The sequence below is a fragment of the Pseudonaja textilis genome, chromosome 11 (genome assembly GCF_049901715.1).
Source record: "Pseudonaja textilis isolate UNSWEBS1 chromosome 11, rPseTex1.2, whole genome shotgun sequence".
NCBI lineage: Eukaryota > Metazoa > Chordata > Lepidosauria > Squamata > Elapidae > Pseudonaja > Pseudonaja textilis.
Genome location: NC_142000.1, coordinates 20954969 through 20971655, shown reverse-complemented (window position 1 = coordinate 20971655; position 16687 = coordinate 20954969). Strand labels below are relative to the sequence as shown.

At 49.8% G+C, this 16687-nt stretch overlaps 1 protein-coding gene across 6 annotated transcripts in view; it reads left to right on the top strand.

The window, feature by feature from the left end:
• GSE1 (Gse1 coiled-coil protein) overlaps window positions 1–16687 on the top strand; it is a 257775-nt gene that overhangs the window by 178881 nt on the left and 62207 nt on the right. The window lies entirely within an intron of this gene.

The following is a 16687-nucleotide window of genomic DNA, read 5'->3' as shown; positions in this document are numbered from 1 at the left end:
AGAATTCCAGTGGATATTTGCTGGGCAGGGGCGGGGTCTGCTTAAAATGTAAAACAAAAATCTCTTTGAATTGTTAGTGACTATCACATGGAAAAGAGGCAGTCATTAGCCCTGGCAAGTGAGAAACAAGAGAGGAGGGAAACGGCGCAGCACTTGTGGTGCAGCAGATTATATGTTCCCAAGATGCAAGAACAAGGGTCTTCAAACTTGGCAAGTTTAAGACTTGTGGACTTCAACTCCCAGAATTCCTGAACTAACATGGCTGGAGGCGGAGGAATTCTGGGAGTTGAAGTCCACAAGTCTTAAACTTGCCAAGTTTGAAGAGCCCTGCACAAGAAGTTGGCAGAGATGGACCACGGCTTATATCTGTGCCGGCCCCCACTGTGGTCCTTGTGGTGTAAACCAAGATGGAGGCAGGGTTGCTAAGTCCACTCTGCAGCTACCCAATGTACCAGAGGAACTTTGTAATCAGGCAGAAAGACATGTACTTACAAGACAACAATTCATTTTTTTTTTTCCTGCTCCTCCTTTTCATCTCAAACACAAAAAAGGAATGAGAACGAGTGAAGTCTTCTCCTTGGAAAAAATTGGGATTGATTTGCTTCTACATCTTCAAAGTCCTTTACTGAAGGCCGTTTCTTAGATCAGTGTTTCTCAACTTTGGCCACTTGAAGGTGGTGGACTTCAACTCCCAGAATAGCTGGCTAGGGAATTCTAGGAGTTGAAGTCCGCCCTTCTTCAAGCGGCCAAGTTTGAGAAACACCGATCTAAGATCTTTGGTGATTGCAAATTACTGGAGATTCTTTGTTTGTAAACCTGTGGGTGGAGAAGGAAAGTACCTAGGAATAATCAAGGGAGAAAGATTTAGGGGCCTACCCTTTAGATGCGGGTTTTCTGCTGGAAACAGGCTGAGATTAATGAGGTCTTTGTGTTGAAGACTTTGAACCAGCTTATAATTGTAGAATTGCTTCCTAGAACTGAAACGTATTTGGTTTTCGAACGTGGAACCTCCTTCTTGAAGAGCAAGACATTTCAAGTCACTCACCTACACCATTTACTCTTCTGAGCCCAAGGCATGTACGATGCCAGAAAGATTGTTAGAGGAGGAGGACTGTGGGAGTCCTTGGTGCTCTCTGAGCTTGGTAGTTTTCCTGCAGACGTTTCATTACCCAAACCAGGTAACATCATCAGTGCTAGTGTCGTTACCTAGTTTAGATAATGCAACATCTGAGGGTCCCAGATTGTTGGGGGCAAGAGGCTGACTCTGTAAACTGCTTAGAGTGGGTTGTAGAGCACTGTAAAGCAATATATAAGTCTATTGCTATCTGCAGGAAAACAACCAAGCTCAGAGAGTACCAAGGACCTCACTGTTCAACCTTGAGCTACAAATATTCTCCTTTTTACATCTGTAGTTTGAGTTATAGCACCCCATCTTCAGCTTGGCCAGGGCAATATATATTGCAAGAGAAGGCGTAAAAAACCTACACGCACTCTGTTGAAAGCAGATACAGCACTTTGCCACTTAAATAATGAAGTGTACATGCATACACATTTTTTAAACCGATAGGCCCCCGAGACCTGTGGCAGTTGGCAAAGGAGCTATCGGAAAAGCCACATTCCTTCCAGCCTCATACCCTGGAAGGAATGCCTCTTTCAAGGCAGGATCTGCTGCCAGAGACTCATGAATAATTTGAGATCCACGGGCAAAATACACCAGGATGCCTTTTCTTGAGAAGAATTGGGTTGCCTCATTGGGATGCAAATGTATGCACATTTAATTGATCACTCAGTTCAAGGCATAGGCTAAGATTTCATTAACCAGGTTACAGATGTAATAACATTCTTGCTGGGTGTTAAACAGGGCTGTGGTCAGCAAAACCTGGCCACTAGATCCATCCAGAGGAATTCTTTTGCCCCGGAGCTGGTCAGCAGCTCTGCATGCAGAATATCACAGGTTCAATATTCGGCATTTCCCTTTTCTTTAAAATAAAAATGAAGTTATACTGGAAGGAATGCAAAAGCCCTTTTGGGGGGTGGGTGGGAGGGAACTTGGAAAACTGTGGCCAGAGAAGGAACCATCCATTGCCCAAGTTGGCATTCTCCAAATATTTTGGAAATACAGATAGTCCTTGACTTGGTGGGACTCATCTCCAGGGGGATGAGTCTGGCTACTGAGATGAAGTAGACCAATGGTTGCTTTCGTGGTGTGGAGAGAATAATTTGGTCCTCAACACCAGTAAGACCAAGGAGCTTATAGTGGACTACAGAAGGAACAGAACAGACACCCAGCCCTTGCTTATCAGTGGAGATCAAGTGGAACAAGTGGCCAGTTTTAAGTTTCTAGGTGTTACCCTAAAAGAGGACCTGACCTGGGGGGAATCACATTGCAGCCCTGGTCAAAAGGGCCCAGCAGAGATTATACTACCTGAGGCTTCTCAGAAAACAACAAGTGAATGGAAAACTGCTGGTGACCTTCTACCGCTGCACCATAGAGAGTATCTTAACTTATTGCCCCTGTGTAGGGCTTGCCAATTGCACAGGGACAGATAGGACAGCGCTCCAGAGGGTGAATGTCATTGCCCAGAGGATCCTTGGCTGCCCTCTCCCCTCTTTGGAAGAGCTTTAGAGCTCCCGCTGCCTTAAGAAAGTTCAAAATATTCTCAAAGATCCATCTCATCCTGGGCACCCTTTTTTTTTTTTTTTGAACTATTACCATCTGGCAGACGGTACAGGATAATAATAAAAACAAGGACAGATAGGCTGAAAAACAGCTTCTATCCCAGGGCAGTAGCTCTGTTGAATTCTGCTGTATAGTGCAGTGTTGGTGCGGTATTGCGGGGTTTCAGTTCAATGTGCGGAGTGTGAAGGATGTGTGTTTGTGTTTCGTGGCCACGAAGTGCACTGAAGGTGGTGTTTGATTTCGTTGTATGAGGTGCAATGATAATAAAATAAACTAACTTACAAGAGTTCATTTAGGGACCGTTCAAACTTCCATCTGCCCTGAAAAATGTGACTTTATGACCATTTTTCACACTTACGACCATTGCAGCCTCCCTGTGATTCACTTCACAACCGGGTGATCAACTTAACAGTCTCAGTGATTTGCTTAACAACGGTGGCAAGAAAGGCCGTAAAATGGGGGCAAAACCTCACTTAACAACAGCCGCGTCTAGCAACATAAATTTGGGACACGATTGGACTTTACCTGTACAGCTTCCAGTATTTCCAGAGGGCACCAGGTTGGAGATGGCCGTGCTCTGCAGACAGGCTGGTGATTCGATTTGCGTCATTACTTGGGCACTGGATTGATGTGGCGAGATCTTGGTCCTGTCTTTCTCTGGGAACTGCTAGCGACCCTTGGTTGCATATGGGCCCATAGTCAATGCACACAACTCTTTCCTCTTAACGCGGGGCAGCGCTGGTTAGCAGATGGCGCTCGTATTAGGAAAATGAAAATACATGCAATAAATTTGCTATTTGCCAGAGTTAATTTTCTTATCCCTAGGTAAAACCTTCCCACTGGCCTACACCACACCATCTGCGCGTTCATAAAATACATCATGCTGCAACTGGTGGGCTGCATGCGAGCATGTTGGGTTTCCTGCACGCCGGGTCTGTAGCGCACTTGGGAAGGAAATGCAGCAGAGGAATTTTGGTTTCAATCTGGTCCTTTTGTTTTTTTTAACTGGCAGGTCCTTTGTTCTGCCAGCCTGGATTTCCTAGTTTATTTAGTGGAAATTTTGAGTAGTTCGGAAAGTGGCCAATCCCACCTCTGACTGACTCCGCCAACCCCATAGCTCAAGAAAGAGGCATGGCAAATAGCTCAGGAATGCCCTCCTCGATTGCTAAACGTAGAATAAGAGAACCTCGAAAGCATGTCAGGATTTCTCCCTACTCCGTCTTAATGGAATGTGGAATATGGGACGGAACAGAATAGAATGTGGAGTAGAGAGTGGAATGGAATAGAAGAGTAGAGTAGAAGTAGAGTCCCCTAATCATTCTGCCATTTTCTGGAGGGCCCAGAGCATTATTGTTATCGCAGATTGTTTTCCTGTCCTGAGCCTTGAAAAACATTCCTGCTGATCACCTAAACTGGCTATAATTCGTACTCGACCCCTTGCATATGGCTTTTGAAACACCCCTCGAGCAGGGGTGTCAAACCTTGGCAACTTTGAAGACCTCTGGACTTCAACTCCCAGAATTCCCCAGTCAGCCACGCTGGGAATTAGAATAGAATAACAGAGTTGGAAGGGACCTTGGAGGTCTTCTAGACCAACCCTTTGCTCAGACAGGAAACCCTATACCATTCCAGACAAATGGTTATCCAATCTCTTCTTCAAAACTTCCAGTGTTGGAGCGTTTACAACTTCTGGAGGCAAGTCGTTCCACTGATTGATTGTTCTGTCAGGGAATTCCTTCTCAGTTCTAGATTGTTTCTCTTCTTGATTGGTTTCCACCCATTGCTTCTCGTCCTGCCCTCAGGGGCTTTGGTGAAGGTTGTCCCCCTTTTCATTGTGGCAGCCCCTGAGGTATTGGAAGACTGCTGTCATGTCACCCCCTCATCCATCTTTTCATTAAATGAGAGAGACCCAACCGTTCTTCGTATATTTTAGCCTCCAGTCCCCTAATCATCCTAGGATGATGACGTTACCCATTCAGTTGTGTCTGGTTCTTGGCATTGCCACGGGCCGAGTCTCTCCCCATCTTCCGATTCTGCAGTATTTCTTTGAGTTGTCCGGTGCTTTGACTGGTGTCAATTCTGGACATTGGATTAGAAGAACTCAGTTACTGCATTCTGTTTCATTCTGTCCCCTTCCCCTGGTCAAGATTATTAAATCTCTTATCTTGGCTTACCAACTCCTTCTCCTCCCTTCCCAAACCAGGTGATTCACAGGCCGTTTCATTCCTGCGCCCAGGTTGGCGAGATTGATAGCAATTGCAGTTGACCTTTGCTAGGACAGGAAGCGTTATCATTAATACTCCCGTATTTTCCCCCGTGTTCGCATGACACATAAATCTCCTATCAACTCAGGCAGGCAAAGCAGTCTGCCGGGCGCCTTGAACACACACACACACACACACACACACACACACCCTTCTCCATAAGCACTTGGTGGAGACCGGGAATTTGAGCCAGAGCTTCCCGCTGCAGCCAAAGAGGCAGGGCTGAGACAAGGCACCTGTGTCTTCCAGGTGGACAGGTGCTATCTCCCATTTCTTTTGTGCCCCCTTAGTGATTTCAGGGCTTTCTGGGCCAACATGAAGGCTACCTGCACCTCTGATTTGCAGGTGAGTCACCAATACAGAGGCTGCTTTTTCCTTGGTCAAAGCCCCACCATCGCCTGCAGGTGTGTGTTTGCGCTCGTAGAAGTGCACCTGCCGTCCTCTTTTCCTGCCTCTTCCAACTCCAGATTGTCTTTCAGTAGGCAGAAGGTTGGCTGCTGCTGCCTGGCACAGCCTCTCCACCCCCAATAGGGTGCCTTGGAGATGCCCGTCCTGTCAGTGTGGCATTCTCAACTGCTCCTGCCCTTGATGCCACCAGCCAGACATGGCTGGCTGTGCAGAGGTGGGGTAAGCATTCCAGGCTGGTGTGCTCTTACACCAGGACCAAAATGCTCTCCTCTGGGTGCATGGGAGCGTGGGACTTGTGTCGAGGCTCATGTGGAATTCTGGGAGTTGAAGTCCACAGGTCCACAAGTTGCCAAGGTTAGAGACCCCTGTTGTAGGGTATCTTAGATGGCTAACAAACCCCGCAGAGGAGGCGACCGGCCTCATGACGAACAACCAGAGAAGAGAGAAGGAGGGCACAGAAACAAGGAGAAGGAGGCTTTCCTGACAGCCCTGCGGCTTTGCCAGCCGACACCAGAGTGGCGAACGGGAGCCCCTTTTGTGGGAGGCCGCGAGGCCCTTCCCCTACATGATGCGCAAGTCAGAGAAAGAGGGGATGGACAGCTTTGACCTCAGCAGATGGCCTGCTCAAAGATCTCCCGGGGGGGGGGGGGTTAAGGTCCCTCTGAATTACTCCAAACCCTGGGCAAGTCAGAGAGCTCAGCAATGACAGGGATGCCACACATCTGTGTCCTCGGAGGCAGGAGGCGCCCTGCTCACGAGGTTGCAGGAGGCTGTTGCGAAAAGGCGCAGAGCGCACTCCACCTGGAGCTTTGACCCGAGAGGGCCCTTCCCTGGAGGAAACCCTCGACAAAACCGACTCCCCTTCTGAACCCCCCACCCCCCTGCCACCACCTTGGGTCCCCTGCCCCTTCCTTCGCCCCTCCCCCCCTCTTCCCTTTTTCCTCCCCCGTGCCAGCTAAAGCCCGGGCGAATGTCTAATCTCCAATTTTATTCGTTAGAGCTCCAGCCTGATTTACATAATCCACATAATCACCCGGGTTTTAATTGCCCACAACTCGGCGGAAAGATCATGTGGTTAAGTGGTAAATCATAATTAGATAAATAATTGGTTTGGCCACAGCAAGCTGCTTTGTTATACCTGCCATCTGCTGGGCAAGTCCTCCCCCCCTCCCTTTCAATTAGAACAATGGGCCTTGGGTGGCCCCTCCCCTTTCTTATCTGCAAAGGGGGCAATGGAGGGGGCTGGGGGGGTGGGTGGGAATGACGGGAGCCTGGATCCCTGCCCAGACACACACACACACACACACACACACACACACACACACACACTCCCCACCCCTCTCTCTCTCTCTGTGTGCATGGCTGTTTCCCATCCTCGCATCCTTCACAGATGCATTAGCCATTCATTAACTGAGCTGGCATATTGCATCAGAATGAGAAATTTGACTTCTTTGCATAAAAGGGAGGGTGGGGGGCAGGGGGGGCTATGTGTGTGGGGGAGCTGCTGCTGCATTGGGAGGGAAATGTGGTAGCTCTTGGGGTCAGGATCCATAGGGCCAGTTTTTGTGATCCTCCTGCATGTGATGAAAGAGAGAAGGAGGAGGGACAATTATCTGGGGGGGGGGGGAAGTTAGCTCACCTGGTCGTTTGTCCTCCCCCCCATCCCCCAAAGACCTAGCCAAGGAAGAAATCGCTTTTGGGGATAGGGTGGGGGCTTCCAAGAAGCTGACTTTGATTTTAAGAGAGATTTCCTCATTTGTGGGGTTGCATGTCTGGGCCTTTTAAGGGGAAGGGGCTGGTCTCTTCATCGTAGGGGAAATTTAATACTTTGCACCCCCTTCCCCCCAGGCCTTTCTGGCCTCAACTCTCCATCTGGGTCTGCAGTGGGGTTTACAGGTGATGCTCCTACCTCAAAGAAACTTGTAATTCCTCCCAGGTGGGGTATAAAAACTCCATGGCCCACACCACTAAATTCATCTCCTGGGGGCTCTTTGGCCACCACAAAAAAAGCAAGACAAAGAGTTCACCATGAGTTGACTTGGTTGCAAGTGGAGCCACGGCCAGGCCAGAAGACCATGTGGGTCAAGAGTTAAGGGCGCGTGGAGAGGGAAGTTTCAACCAGCCCAGCCTCATTTGCAAGCGCCGTTCTTCTCCAGAGCAGAGAACACGTTCTCTTTTCGTGCCTCTTGGAATTTCTTGCTCTTTTCCAGATCAGTCTGCATTTGGGGGGGTCTTTCCTCATTTCTCCTCTCTCTCTCTCTCTCTCTCTCCCCCCCGCCTACATTTTAAAATTTATTACTGCAGATGTTTGCTCAAAACCAAGATCTTTTGTTGGCTGTATTCCCTTCTCTGACTGTCTCCCGTGTGTCTTCTCCAAAAGAGAAAAGACTGGGAAGTCCCCAGCCCTTCAAAACTGGTGCGGTTGTGATGGGAGATGCACAAGGAGCTCAGAATGGACTGAGTGAGATGGAGGCGTTCCTGAGTCCTAGGGAAGGTCCCGTCTGAGATGCTTTCTCACGTTCTCTGAGCTTATGGGTTGGTTTCCAAACATTTCATTACCAGGCTAGGTAACATCTCCAGCGGAATTTAGGGGATGTCAGCATTGGTATTCTTCTGCTTCTAAGGGTTTTGTGTGGTTAGTGAGTCTTGTGATGGGAGGGCCACACCAGGTGAGGGTCTAGTGATGGGTCAGGTGTGGGTCACATCAGGTAAGGGTTTTGTGATGGATCCAAAATTCCCACGTTCGGAAACCAAACCATAAGCTCGGAGAACGAACCCGTACCTTCATCCTACGCCTGAGCTACAGATATTCGCCATTATTGCCTGCTTTCTTGCATTACGTTTCTGCCCTGGACTCAGAGTCACTTTTATCAGTTCCTTGTCTTGGTTGTATCTTTTCCTTCTGTTCCTCAAGGTTATTCCTTCTTTCCATTACAGCCAGGCAAATAGGTGCGGTCTAAATAGGAATGAAGTGGCCCCACCTGCCTCCCTTTTAAACGCACGAGCACCTTGGTCCTTAACAATACAGTGATGAATAATTGAAACGATGAGATGAAATCTTCAAGGAGGAACGAGGTGAAGTCCGCATCTCGGCTCGGTGCAGGACGCTGAACTAAACCATCTCCGAAAAGCCATCGAGGTAGTAATTCTCCCCAAATGTGCTGCTTGCCCGCTGCTCCTTAATGCATACAGAGGGCACAGAGCAGGGAGCGGTGGAGACATTGCCCTTGGCGCCCTCGTGCCCTTTGCAAATTGCTTGCCAAACATGGGCATTCTGCCTGACGCTCATTTTTCCGATTGCCCTCAAAATAAACCCTTATTAAACCAGCTTGTTGCCATTTAGCAGACCAGCGACCCACAGCCGGGTGATCGGTGACAGGACCTGCAAAAACTGAGCGGGCTAATCGAGTGGCACCATAAAGGCAGGAGACTCCAGCTTGTGCCTGGGAGGGTGGAACCTACTGAAGACCCGCCTGCTCCATACACAGTGCCCTGTTTCGTTAGTCCAGCGTGCTCTGGGTCTCCCAATCAGGTGTTTTGGCAGGAGAAAACTAGAGCCGTCGAAGAGCTGTCCTCTTAGATAAAAACAGCAGAGCAGCAGAGGCTACGTTCAAGACCATCCTAGGTGTTTTCCACCAAGAACCGGTTTGACAATTCTGTCTCTTCCACCAGCTCATGTTTGCCCAAGACAAGTTTGTTTGTTGTGGGCACTTCAGTCAGGTAAATCCTTTCTTCCTGGAGCCTTAGCAGGACAACAGCTGTTGTTTTTCCTCTGAGGAATCCTGGCCAGGCCAGTGATTTGCATGAACCCAACTTGGATGGTGAGGTTCTGGGTGATTCTGCAGACGTTCATTAAACCTGGACACTTAGAGCTCCTTCTTTTTGAATGAGATGATGGGTGCCTAAGATGACAGCACCACCACTTTGTCTCAGGAGCTTGGGAGGGTGACGTAGCCCCTGGCCAGGACTGTTGAGGGGTGAGGGTTGGCTTCCTTTAAGCAGACAGCGCTGGCTGCACGGAGGGCCTTCCTGTTTTCATTTCAGAGTTATCAATTGCAAAGGCCAAATCAGCCTCGCCTGGGACCCCAAGCAAGTCAGGGGAACCTCCGAATAACTTGTCCTTTGCTACATCCAGGCCAGAGGACTCTCGGGAGACCTTGTGGCAGGGTGAGAAAGGCCGTTGGCTGCGTTAACTCTCCTTCCGCTGAAATCTTGGCTTAATCTCTGGTGAAGAGGCTTCTTAAGGGCGGTCAATTAAAGCTGCTCCCATAGTTTGTCTAATTGAAAGCCTGCCTAAATGTTTTCCTTTCTCCCTGCCCTTGTACGGTGGCTGGGCTCCAAAGAGGAGAAAGCAACTATTTTGTTGGGAATCACTCTGTTCCTTGCCTCTAGTCCAGGATCTGGGGAACGGTTGCATTCTTCCAAGCCAGCAAGGCCAGAAATCCTGAATCAACCCTCTTTAAAATCTCGTTTCTCTTGAGTAGACTCAAAGCTAGGAGGCAGATAAGTTGATCTCTTGGGAAGGGACTGCATCTCGTGGGGTGCTTGGTGCTCTCTGAGCCTGGTTGCTTTCTTGCAGACCTCTCATGACCCAACTAGGGAACACCATCCGTGCTGTGTTTTGCCTGTTAGCTCTGAGCTACGAGGGGGCAGAAACGGGAGACATTTTGCAGTGGGGATTTCCAAGCAGGTTCCCAGCTATCTTTGTTTGAAAAGGAGGGGAGTTACCTTGCTGGAGAGTTGGAGGGAGGGAGGTTGTATCCTCCAAGCTTTTCTTTATAGCTTGAAAATCGGTTCTGGTTGCCAGGACAAACTTTCTGTGGCTCCCAGGTTCTGAAGGTAGTCGTGGGCTTGTAGCCGTGACACGTGCGGGTGCGACTTGCAAAGCATCTGGCGTTCAGAAGGGGAGGTCTGGAAGGGGTAACGATTTGCTAACTTGTCCTTCCTAGCAGCACTCAGGTCTTCTGCCAGCTTCTGTGGGGTGGTATCTCTTTGCCCTGCCTTGGACGTGCCAGCCAAGTTTCCTTGGAAGAACATGATCAGGGGAGTTGAGATCTCTGGGCTCCAGGCAGTCGGCTAATTAATTTGCTAATGAACCATGCTCTTGATATCCTTTGGATCTTTGAAGCAAGAATCTGAAAATGATGCAATCAACTTGGCGAGAGACACCTTCTTTCCGTCGTCATCGCCATCCCGGTCATAATAAATATCAGCGTTGTTGCAACCAGGTGGTATTCCTGCCTGATTTCAGCCACGCAAGCCCAGTTCAAACTCATCTGCTTGATTGGTGTAACCCTCCTTCCTGCTTTGATAGGCAGAGTTGGGAGAAGAGAGAGAGAGAGAGGGAGGTGGTCCAAAATGATTGGGTGTCCAGGTGTTGATGCTTTGGAGCAGGTCAACCAACTTAGGGAGATCGGGAACTCGTTATGCTGCTTCTTGGCTTAGTCTTCAGAGCTTCTGTTGGATGACGATTCCTCCCCAGGCGAAGCCTTTGAGCGGAATGGCAGGCCGAAGGCAGATCTTTGAGAGCAAACTGGTGAGAGGCAGAAGACAGTCCTTTCCTACTCCTAGTAGGTTCCCTATTTCACAATCACCCCTGAGGACAGACAGAGTTGTGGGCCACAAATGGCTTTGCAACACAGAAGTCCGCAGAGAAGCCGACGGCAAAACGGGTAGGTGTGCCATCTCTCCATCTTAATTTTATTGTGTTGTGCTTAGGACAGCTCAAGTGTAGGTGGTTACCCAGTTTCATAAGACTTCATGGCACACATCTCCCCTGGTGTTGCATCACCGGGTTGCCTCTCGTAATCCATCACGATCTGTCTGAAAGGATCCGTCACCTCTGGCTAACATGTTTTCGAGAGAACCATGGATCCTCAATGCTACTCATGTTCAAACCTGCATGCCTTAACTGTCATATTCTGGAAGCCTTCAAATCTTGGCTGTGAATTAAACTCCTGTTTAAGGTGTGGGACAGGAGCCATTGGGAGAATCTGTTATATCTGTGCTTCTAAGGGTTATGGCTGTGTTCGGCTAGTGATAAACTCTGTTAAGGTGGCTTGCCATATTTGTTCAGAGGCGAGGAGTGCTCACAAGGCCTCGCAAACATACCACCAAATGGGTGTTGACTTTGGAATCAACGACTCCTGAGGTGGATCATAGTTAATGTAAAAAGAGATGTTGAGCCTCTGGAAAGAGTGCAGAGAAGAGCAACGAAGGTGATTGGAGGCTCAAACATATGAAGGTTGCAGGAACTGGGTTTGTCTACTTTAATGAAAAGAAGGACTAGGGGTGACATGATAGCACCCTTCCAATATTTGAGGGGTCGCCACAAAGAAAACGGGGGAGGGATTTTCTCCAAAGCCCCTGAAGGCAGGACAAGAAGCCAGGGGTGGGAACTCATCAAGGGGAAGAGCAACCTGGAATTAAGGAGAAACTTCCTAACGGTGGAATAGCTTTCCCTCAGAGGTTGTGGGTGCTGCATCACTGGAGGATTTTCAGAAGGGACTGGATGGTCACTTGTCTGAAATGCTCTAGGCCTAGGGTCTCCTGCTCCAGCAGGGGGCTGGACTAGAAGGCCTCCAAGACCCCTTCCAAGACTGTTATTCTATTAATGTACATAGATTGTCTTGTTACAGGTAGAGTTGCTGTGCTAATACACGCCTCAGATTTGGGGATTATTTTGCTTTTGGGAAGTTCTCAGCCCCACCATCTCTTGTTCCAAAAACAATCAATTTTCCTTGAAATGCATCCTCCCTTATGGCAGATTGAAAGGTCTTTGACCATTGACAGATTATTATCTTCCTCTTCTTTCTTTCTTTCTTTCTTTCTTTCTTTCTTTCTTTCTTTCTTTCTTTCTTTCTTTCTTTCTTTCTTTCTTTCTTTCTTTCTTTCTCTTTCTCTCTCTCTCTCTCTGTTTCTCTCTCTGTCTCTCTTTTCTCTCTGCCTCTCTTTCTCTGTCTTTCTTTTTCTCCCTATCTCTCTCTCTGTGTCTCTTTCTTTCTTTCTCTCTCTCTGTCTCTCTTTCTCTCTTTCTGTTTCTTTCTGTCTCTCGCTCTCTCTTTCTTTTTCTTTCTTTTCTCTCTCTCTCTCTCTCTCTCTCTCTCTCTCTCTTTCTGTTTCTTTCTCTCTCTCTCTCTCTCTCTGTCTCTCTCTCTGTGTCTTTCTCTCTCTCTCTCTCTCCCTCCCTCCCTCCCTCCCTCCCCCTTCCTTCCTTCCTTCCTTCCTTCCTATCTTCCTTCCTTCCTTTCTTTCTTTCTCCCCATGCCAGCCCTTTCCCGTAGCCCAGTCTCAGCTTCCTTTCTCCCCGAGGGTCCCTGGCTTCTCCCCCCACCCCTTCCTTCCGACCCTGGCCCCGAGAAGCGTGGCAGGCAAAATCCGTGCTCTGCGTTTTGCTTTCCATTTTTTTTCTGCTCCATTTGCTGGCAGCCAGAAAGAGAGAACCTCTCCCCGTTGCATTTGGTAATATATTATTAGTTCCGCTGCTTTCGCTTCTGTGAGCTCAAAATAGCTGCGTTCGGCGCAGGCGGTGGGTGGCACGGGTTGAGTTCAATGGCGGCCGATTCCTGAAGGATGCTTGTCTATTATTCACGGCTTTTAGAGGGGCCTCCGTGCTGCCAGCCCGGGGTTTAAACGGCGGTGCTGAACTCAGTTGTGTTCGGGGTCTCTTGGCAACCGTTCTAGGGGAGCCAGGTGTGAAATCCTGGAGGAGGCCGGGGCGCCGCCAGCTGCACCAGCCCATCTCACTGGCAAAGGGCAATGCAAGCGCTGGAGCCCTCCTGATTTATGGCCTCTGCCCCGCTTCCTCCTCCACTCCAAGCACATTTGCCTTGCCTGCCGCTTCTTGCGAGCGCCTATAAATCTCTCCTTGCACCTGTCTACGCAGCCTGGTAATTGCTGCATCCTTCAGATGCCAGGCTGTTCAGAGAGTTTGACCTCCATCTTTTATGAGCCTGGGAGAGAGAGGCTGGGGAGGGCCTGTCAGGACACCCGGAGGCCAGGTGGCGGGGACCCTCTCTCCCCCCCCCCTCCCTCCCTCCCTCCCCGAGAAATCAGCCCAGAAAAAAACAGAAGACAGCTGGAGCACCTGGGGAAAGAGGGCAGCGTTTCATCCCTTTGGGAAGAAGGCTTGGTTGGGTTTTTGGAAGGTGGGCCGTTGTGGGTCAGGAATTAACAGTGGGGCGCACATGCGCCATGCACACTTGGAAATATTCCTCTCAGACAGGGATGATTCTTGGCGAGGGGAATTAGATTCACACGGGTCAGATTCCTCTTGCAAACCTGCCTTTGTTTGAACGCCTTAATCCTTAGAAGCGAAATGGGAGCATCCTAAATTCAGACCAGCTGGTGATAGGACCTGGGGGGCGGGGGGGAGAGGTGGGCAAATGGCAGGTGGGGAGGACCTGCCTTTACAGCCCCTGACTCAATGTCCCTTTTGGGTCAGGCCGAGTGCAGGTAACTCTCGGTCCTTTGGTAGATGTGTATTGTGGCTCTTTTTCCACCAGGGCAGAAATCCTGTGGCTTTCTTTGGGGTTGACTTGCCACCTGGGACGAATGCAGGTAGTCCTTGCTTCGCGACCACCAGCTGGAACCCACCACTCATTGCAGAACGAGGCGGTCACTAAGCAAAGATGCGATCGTGGCCTGCTGTTTTACTGCAGAAGTTCTCCGTCGATTCCAGTTGTCGGATGCTGTCGCGTGATGGAGATTTCGGAGGTTTTGCAATGGTGCTAAGTGGGAGGACTGGTCGTAAATCTGCTTTCCGGCACCGTTGTCACTTTGAGCTGTTGCTAAACAGGACAGTTGTCGAACGAGGGCTATTCTTAGTGCTTTGGAAATCACGGTTTGTGGCTTAGCCTATCAGAAGACGTCAGCCCTCAAACTGGGGTGGGATGGGGGTTGCAGCCAGTGCCCCCTGAAAGAAGCCCAGTGTTACCTGGCTATCCAAGACTCTTCCTCCCCCCCACCCTCTCCGAATCAGCAAACTCGGTCCTCCGCCTTTTCCATTTTCATTTTTAAACGCCATTCGATACCTTCCAAGGCTTTCTCTGTGGTTGTGAGGATGCTTCCCCACTTACCTGGAGGCGCTGATGACCTTGCACTGGGCGAGGCAGGGAGCTGCTTCCTTCTCTTGCTTTGGGAGGGGCGAGCCAAAGGGGCACCTTGAGTGCCAGTGGGGCATTAACCATCAAGGAGACTAAGCACCTGCTTAGGGCACCAGGCCCAAAGGGGGTGCCACAAAAAACCCTTATGGAGCCTATGTCTTTGTTTGCACAGTAGGTACAAAGCGGGGGAGGGGCACCAAGATTTGTGAGTGCTTAGGGCGCCAGTGAGCCTTAATGTTGCGTGGCCCCAACTGCGCCAGCCCAAAGAGGCAGCTGGGGGCACAGGGGCTGCAGGGCTCCCTCCCGCAAGGGCAGAGAACATCTGTCGACCAGATTTGCACCAAATGCTCTCGGATGAGTCTGGAAGCGTCCACAGCTCAGGCCCTCCAGGGGATCTGGGTCCCCTATTTGGAGTTAGGGCGCCAGGAGGAAAACACTGCCCAGCCCGCCAGAGAAGGAGAAGGAACATTTCCTGGAATGGGGAACCACTAGACGTCCAGGGATGACTGCACAAGGCCTACCAAAATTCTTCTTCACTGGGCCAGCTCTGTGGGGCTCCTGGGAGATGTAGTTCAGTTATCTTTGGAAGCCCCCCCCTGCCCCCCGCTTCACCTCTGCTGGGCTGAGCAGATCAACAGCTGGCCAGCTGCCTCCTCCTAGTGGCAGCTAGAAGTAATGCTTCTTCTCTATTCCATCCACTAATTTTTGAGATGATGTGGTGGTGGTCCCTTCTCCATTTTAAGAACATCAAAATGGTTTGGACTAAAGAATGAAATCCTGCAGAAAGAACTCCTGGGCTTGAAGGACTTGTGGGTCCAGAGGCTTTGGGCATAGCAACCACACTGTGGCCTCCAGACAGGGTTACGGCGTTCTGTTTTCCAGATCCAGATGTTAGGTTGCAATGTAGGGCTGTGAAAGTTGGACCCTAAGGAAGGCTGAGCGCCAAAGAATGGAGGCCTTTGAACTCTGGTGCTGGAGAAGAGCGCTCCCTTGGACTGTCAAGGTGATCCAACCTGTCAGTCCTACAGGAGATCAGCCCTGACTGCTCTTGAGAAGGCCAGATCCTGAAGAAGAAACTCAAAGACTTTGGCCACCTAATGAGAAGGAAGGACTCGCTGGAGAAGAGCTTCATGCTGGGAATGATGGAGGGCAAAAGAAGAAGAAGGAGAAGGCAGAGAAGGAGGGGGATGGATGGAGTCACTGAAGCAGTCGGCGTGACCTTCAATGGACTCCGGAGAATGGTAGAGGACAGGAAGACCTGGACCAAGGGCCTTCAAACTTGGCAAGTTTAAGACTTGTGGACTTCAGCTCCCAGAATTCCTGAGCTAACATGACTGGAGGAGGAATTCTGGAAGTTGAAGTCCTAAAGCTGTCAAGTTTGAAGACCCCTGGCCTGGAGAAATGTCGTCCATGGGGGTCATGAGGGGTCGACACTACTTCACAACAACCAATATCCTCCACAGAAGACCTTCTAGGCCAGATAGCCAAGCTGGATGATGGCTTCCCAAACGGAAATACAGACACAAGCATTGCAAAGTTTGCAGTTGTGGGGGTTGCTGATGACCGCAAAGACAGTTCCAAGTTGGAAGAAGCTTTATGAGGGGTTGTGAGCAAAAAAAAACCCATCGCCTACAATGAACAAGCCAGTTGTGAAAGCAAAGGTGTAGGAAAACACCCTTGGGAAGCAGGATTCCGAGATCTGAGAGGCTGGGAGGGGAGAATAGACACACAAACCATTGAGACCGCAGGCAAATGAACCGATAAGCTTATCTCATAAATAGCAATTTAGCCCAGCTGGAAAGAGTACCAGGAACCTTTCGAACCACACAGAGACCCCACCTTGGCGAATTCACTCTGAATGAGGGACAAGTTCCTCTTACCATTTCCAAGACTTTGCATTTCGTGCTAAAGATCTACGATCTCGATCTGTGCAGTTCTAGTTCCTTGGCTGTGCCCAGTTCTGGACAGCTGGACAGGAGGACGAAGGCAGGTTCTCCTCCCAGTGAGGGATCTCTGCAGCGTCTTCTGGGCTAAGCAAAACCACCTTCAATCAGAGCCACAAGGGAGTTTTTTTTTTTTTCCAGCAATTCTGGAAAGGGCCCTTGGAGCGTTTTTGTTGGGCTTCCACCGGAGGAGCCAAAGCTGGGCAGGTGTCTTCAGAAAAGTTTGCATCTTGAGATGAACGTTGCGTCCTCACACCTTGGTGCCATTTTGAGGTGGTGGCGATTGAG